Source organism: Lactuca sativa, chromosome 6, assembly GCF_002870075.4.
Source record: "Lactuca sativa cultivar Salinas chromosome 6, Lsat_Salinas_v11, whole genome shotgun sequence".
In the NCBI taxonomy this organism is placed as follows: Eukaryota; Viridiplantae; Streptophyta; class Magnoliopsida; order Asterales; family Asteraceae; genus Lactuca; species Lactuca sativa.
Window position 1 is genome coordinate 43,748,009 of NC_056628.2, and position 7,088 is coordinate 43,755,096.

Sequence of the window (7,088 nt, forward strand, 5' to 3'; positions counted from 1 at the left end):
TGAGTAGAACCTTGCAAGTCTAATGGGTTGAAAGAGCTTAATCCATAACGGTGATTAGTTACACGAACTTTTCTAGATGGTCGTGTGACACGTGGTTCGTGTGCAACTCGGTGTACGAGAACTGGAGTGGTGTTGGCTTTATGGTGTGGCCGGATTAAACATCACGTGAAAATCGGGAGGTGTATCGGTAGAATTGACACCGTTTATACCGATCCTGAACGATACTGTAAAGTACTTGTACTTTGCAAGTCGGAGTAGCAAAAGTGGAAGTCTTGGGGTTGGTGAATTCGGGTGGAAGTCCTGAGCCACTTAGAACACTAAACTGGTTGAGCACACGAGTAGTGAACAGGGTTAAGTTGTTGGGTAGACTATCCCTAAGAAACCCCAAAGTAGTTAATCAGTTGAATTAAAAATTACATATAATAAACGGTGAATCAAATTATATATAATAATCGGTTGAGTTAAGTTGAAAACTATATGATTGAAATAAATTATGATATCATGTTACTTGTTTTTCTTGACTATGTTATTATCACGATTTGCATGGATGACCCTTATAGGAATTATGTGTTTCTTTTTTGGTTGTGTACAACTTGTCGGCTCACGAGGCGGTTGTTGGCACTTGTTTCTTTGTTGAATGCCTTTTGATTGGTACATGTAGCTTAGGAGCATGACTTGGTGAGGTTGGGTTTCTTTTGGGTAGTTAGTTTTAATGAAGATGCCACTTAAGCATGTTTGGTTTTTATTTTCCTTTGAACCCCTTTTTGCAACAGTTAAACGGTTAAATATTGGTTTATGAAAATGGTGACGTGAAGTTTTTTTGGAATGGTTGAAAAATAATAATAATAAATAAAGTCTTCCGTTGCATTTTCATTTTAAGGATTGTTAAAACATACAAAAAATGGAGTAAAATTCACGACGTTATAGTAAAATAGTCCTTCGAATCATTCAACTCCACCGTTGAATCCTCTATAACAAGCTTAGGATCCTCCTTCGAACTTGTGCATCTACTCCCAAGCGTCCATCTGTAATCTTCCAAGCTAAAGGTGTAGGGTTCTACACTTCACCGAAAATGAGAAGGGGAAAATAAGTTCTGATGTGGCCCTCCTGGTCGTAATGAAAACAAACCCGCACACTCTTCCAGCAATCCCTAAGAAAATGCCCTTATTTGCAACATTTACGGCATGTAAAAGATCGACACACCCCAATATGATACCTCTGTTGGAAAGAGTGTCCAAGGTCATTTACTATTGATAATATTTCTAATAATAATAAAGGGTTCTTTTGGGTTGCCCTCAAGGCCCAAATTAAGTAGAATAAATAAAGGAGAAATTGGTTTATTAATTATTATGGTTTATAATTAATTAGAAACTAATTGGAAATATATTTTGGGAATTAATTAACAGTTTAATTAATTAAAGGGTTGAATATTCAATTAATCAATAGTTGGTTGATCATGAATATTCCAGAACCCTTATGAAATTACGGTTGGATGAAAATCACTCCAACCCGCATGGGAAATTTGTGGTTGCCTCCTTGTCCCACATGGGAAAGAGTACAAAAGCTAAGAAGGGATCCAAGGCTATAAATATGGCCTTAGGAATTTCATTCTTCCTTGCACCCTTGCTTGAAGTTTTGCTAACCCTTCTTCCTCCTCCCATATGGATGACATCTAACCCTCTTAGTGTAACACCCCGTTTATTAAACAAATAAATTAATAAATTTATGAAGGTATAGTAATCCAAAAATCAATAATCATATAGCAAGGTGTTGGTCTCGATGGTTAATTGTTATAATTTTAGAAGTTATGGGTTAAAAAGTGCAAGCTCTTGACTTAATTTGCAAAGGATTTCAGAAGCCAGGGTCCGTTTGGTAATTAATGGATTTAAATTGAAAAGATTTGAAGGCTTAGGGGGCTTATTGGTAATATAGGGATCTATTATGAAAGGAATTTATGGGATCAGGGTTTAAAAGGTAAACTTTGGTTTGATGCTGAAAATAATATGGGGAGGAGGGACCAAAAGTGTATTTTTGGCAGTGTAGTTTGGTTTGGAGCCACGAGATGAATCTGATCCCTTCATTCTCTCGTCAAAAGGATGTAGCCAAAGAACTCGGTACCCTTCCTTCCCTCTCATTTTTAATGGAATAGCAAACCCTAACCCTAGGAAGCTCTTATCAGTCGACACCCTTATACCTCCCTCTTCCAGCCGCCTCCCCATTATTGACGACGACAAGCTCAGCTGCCGCTTGATACCATGCCAATGAAACGCCACCGTGACTTCCCGACGTCATGGTTAGAGGAAGCAAGCCCCACCTCCTGTGAGCACCTCAGCCACCATGTGTGAGCATCCCATTCGAGCCATCGAGCGTAGCAACTTTTATCTCCGGACGAGGGCAGTCGATGATGTAACTTCCGGGTGTATGTGTGTCGCCATTTTCCGGCCACCCTCCTCCTCCTCCTTCTTCTTTTTCTGTCGTCGCTCATAGTCCGACTCGACTGTTCCGATGTCATTCCGACCACCTTTCGACATCATCTGCCCAGCAGACGTATGACCGCCGCCACTCCGAGTAGCTGAGATGCGACGCTGATGCCGCCTCTCCGGGGTACTGTCACCGCCAAACACCACAGGTGGGTGGCTGTGTTACTATTTCGGGTAAAGGGTGTAGTGTGTGTGTGTGTGGTTGTATTTCTTTTGTTAGAGTGTTTTTGTCTAGCCGGAAAACAAGATCAGCCGCCACCACCACCGTGAGGTGGTGGCTGCCGCCACGTACCACCGCTGGCCACCACTAAGGTGGCTGTGTGTGTGTATGTTTATGTTAGTTAGTGTGTGTGTTAGTTTGGATTAAAGCATTGGAATTTTAATTAGCAAAAAGATTAATGAAAAGAACCAAACCACCACCGTGAGGTGGTGGCCGCCGCCTTGAGCCGCCATCAACCACCACTACCCGAGGTGGTAGTGGGTGGTGCCCAACTAGTGAAAACCCTAATGGGCTTAAAGATTTGCTTTTGGGCCTATTGGGCTATGATTGGATGGGAAACCCTAATTTTGGATTATGGGCCTTGGACTTATTGGGACCCACATTTGGGGCATTGGAATTGGACTTTGTATTAAGCCCGATTACACCATATGATGTATCTAGAAGAGTAGTGGACTTAATGGATTAAGTGAGAAACACTTAACCCTAATTGTCATTTTATGTGAAACCCTAATGTCACTTGGGCCTTAAGTTGGGCCTTTATATTGGGCTTTGGTGATTGGGCCAATAACGGGTCATTCAAGAATAATCATATGGACTAGAATAATTTAATGGGCTTAAGGGTAAGGCCCATGTAAGGGGTTTGAGCCCAATTTGGAAAGTTGGGCCATAGTTGGGCCTTGGTTCATTGTTAGACTTTTGGGCCTTTGGATTGGGCCTTGGGCTTGAGTCAAGCTAAGTTAGGGGTAAAGTAGTCTTTTACCCCAAGCATGGACTTATGAGTATATGTGGCGGAACCCAATTTTTAATTGGGTGTTATTTTGATGTTGACAGATTCGGGGATCTGTCATCCAGCAACTAGGGTTTTGTCAGTAGGACTTCAGCAGTGTGAGGTGAGTTTTCCTCTAGTAGGAATGGGTCTAAGGCACCAATGTCAGCCCGTCTAGGTAGTTTCAGTATGTCGGGGTAAGCCCGATGTAGTTTATGTGTTTCTGGACTTCGGTGCGATGTCGGGGTGGTCCCGAGAAGTAGTTATGTATGCTTGATGTCTTCGTGATTCATGCATGCTTATGATATGTGTTATATGTGTTATATATTCTGGACTCCGGTCCGATGTCGGGCAAGCCCAATGCAGTATATGTCATTATGTTATATGTTCATGTTTATGTTATGTTCAGTTTATTCCGGACTTCGGACCGATGCTAGGCGGGGCCCGATGCAGTGGGCGGGGCCAAAGTTATTCCAGACTTTGGTCCGATGTCGGGCGGGGCCCGATACAGTGGGTAGAGCCCAATGTAGTGGGCAAGGCCCAATATGTGTTATAAGTGTTATTGTATGGTATGTGGTAGTTTGGGGGAGCTCACTAAGCTTTATGCTTACAGTTTTCAGTTTTGGTTTCAGGTACTTCCACTAGAAAAGGGAAGGGCTCGGGATGATTGTATGACACACACCACAACTTTCAGCCTGGGATTTATTGAGACTCTGATATATTTTCTCATTTGTTTTTGATACAGTAATTGATATGAGATTTTGAGATACATGACACTTGGTTTTCTTATTGATTATGGATGATTATAGTTTCTTATAATATTTTCAAAACGAAATTTTTGGGTCATATTTTTGATGGGTTTTGAGCATTCTAACACTTCCTAAGTGTACAACTGTACATGCAAACCTAATAACCTTGGATCTATGTTTGTCTAACTATAATGCAAAGTTGAATTCCAAGGTTATATTCCTATCTAGCATACATGGGGAGCAATTTTTAACTTAAATGAAAGATAGAATAACTTACCTTGTTGTTGCTTATGATCCTTGAAACCTTGTGAGCCTAGCACCCCAAGTGTGATGCCTCAAATGCTTCACACAACACCAAATTCTCTTGGAAAGACTTTTGAGAGAACACACACTTCTTAAAATCGGCCTAGCCCTCTTGTTTCATATGTGTAGCCGATTTTGGTGGAGAATGGGATTCTTATATAGTGTTGACACATCTAGGGTTACACCATGTAAACCCTAATGTGTCATGACTCTTCATTTCCATGACCCATGGGTTTGTAACTCCCATGGAGCATCCTATGGGTGGAACCCAACTTGATAATCCATGGAGCCTCTTAGCTCACTATACAAGATATGGATGATTTACATAATCAACCCATATATTTAATTAGTTATCTTTTGATCACTTAATTAATTCTAAATTAATTCTTGATCAAACTAATTAAATAATATTATTAATATATTAGAACTTATAATATATTAATAATCTCCAAGTGTTATTTCTCTCATTTAGTCTATCCAATTGCATGGTGCCATGCAACCCAAATAGACCATGCCGGATCGGGTCAAGTACTTACCAGAAATAGTTATGGACTTAGACACCTTATCCAACAGTCTCCCACTTGGATAAGTCTAATAACTATGACTGCAGTACTTCAGGAACCAATCGGCAATTATAGCTCTTTCAACGTCTCTCGGAACTGAGAAGATGATGATACGCCATTTAAGATAAGTGATCATATAATCCTCCGTTCTATTTATCAGCCGGACAAGTACATCGAACAATGTCTTACTTATTGTCCAGCAATTTGTTTCCCGATTTCCGATTTGTTTGACAAAGAACTTAATTGAACACATCAACTTAGTTCTGACCGGGCCCGGTACATAGGTCAAAACAAAATCATCGAGGGGCCCATATATCAGCTTCTAATCCAAGAAGGAACAAATAAACTTCGACTCATATGTTTGTTCAACCACTCATTGAATTATACACAAAGGCACGTTTTATAACACCGAGTTACCAATGCGTTTTCGTACAATCAATGCATAACCAACTCGTATGTAACAAATCATATATCTAGGTTTGAAGACTTATATGATATTACCGTCTCACGATCAGTCGAGATAAATTCCATGAAGTGATTCCAGTGAGCGTGGGTTGAGTCCAATACTCAGAACTTATGAGCAGTCATGATTGTTGTAGCCATGTCCAACACCTTAGACCTCTACAACCAATCATGACAGTCTTGATTCATACCTACTTCCGATATATGACCGACTGTGGAGGTTTGAATAATATGATATACCAAACATAATTATTCTGGAAGTCAAAACATGCAAAAGAAATATAGTAAACGATCGATAAGAGATAACAATACTTTACTCATAAATAAAACACCTTTTATTCATCATCTAATGTCAATTACACTTTACAAATTTCGAGGTTATCTAACTACTAAGTCTAATATCATCCTTCAGCCCTATGCTCTGAGCATGCTGGAGATGCTTAACCCGAGACAGTCCCTTCGTGAGAGGATCTGCTGGATTCTCATCCGATGATACCCTCTTTGCCACGAGGAGTCCTTCTTCTATTCGATGTCTGATAAAATGGTATTTTCTATCAATGTGTCTGGATCTCCCATGATCCCTTGGTTCCTTGGCTAAGGCAACAACGCTTTCACTATCACAGAAAATTTCCATTGGCTCTTTAATAGCTGGTACAACCCCAAGGTCTCCAATGAAGTTCTTCAGCCATATCGCCTCCTTTGCTGCCTCGCTAGCTATAATATACTCTGATTCGCAAGTTGAATCAGCCACTGTCTCTTGCTTGGAACTCTTCCAAGAAATTGCTCCTCCGTTTAAGGTAAAGACCCAGCCTGACTGAGAGCGGAAATTATCCCTATCAGTCTGAAAGCTAGCATCACTATACCCTACAACCCTCAAGTCATTACTCCCACCGAGGGTAAGGACCTAATCCTTAGTCTCCATGGGTACTTGACGATATTCTTTACCTCAGTCCAGTGTACCTTGCTAGGGTTCCCCTGATACCTGCTAACCATGCTCAAGGCAAAGGCTACATCAGGTCGAGTACACGTCATAGCATACATGATCGATCCTACAGCCGAAGCATAAGGTATTCGACTCATTTCTGCTATCTCAGCCTCAGTACTAGGGCTTTGTGTCTTACTCAATCTGGCGTTACTCTGGATGGGTAACTCTCCTTTCTTGGAGTCCTGCATGCTGAATCTCTTCAGCACCTTATCCAAGTAGGTACTCTGACTAAGTCCTATTAGTCTTTTACTCCGGTCTCTCAAGATCCTTATCCCTAGAATATAGGTAGCTTCTCCTAGGTCCTTCATAGAGAAACACTTCCCAAGCCAGGACTTAACTTCCTGCAGAGTTGGGATGTCATTTCCTATGAGTAGTATGTATGTAACAGCCCGGATTTCCAGGTATCTTCTAATCATATAATTTTTGGTGTTTTGTGAGGGGACTCGGCGAGTTGGAGCTCAAACTCGCCGAGTAGGATCGCGGTTTTGGACACGGGTTCGCGCCTTGACTCGGCGAGTCCAGGGAATGGACTCGGCGAGTCCGCGCTGTTTAATGAAACC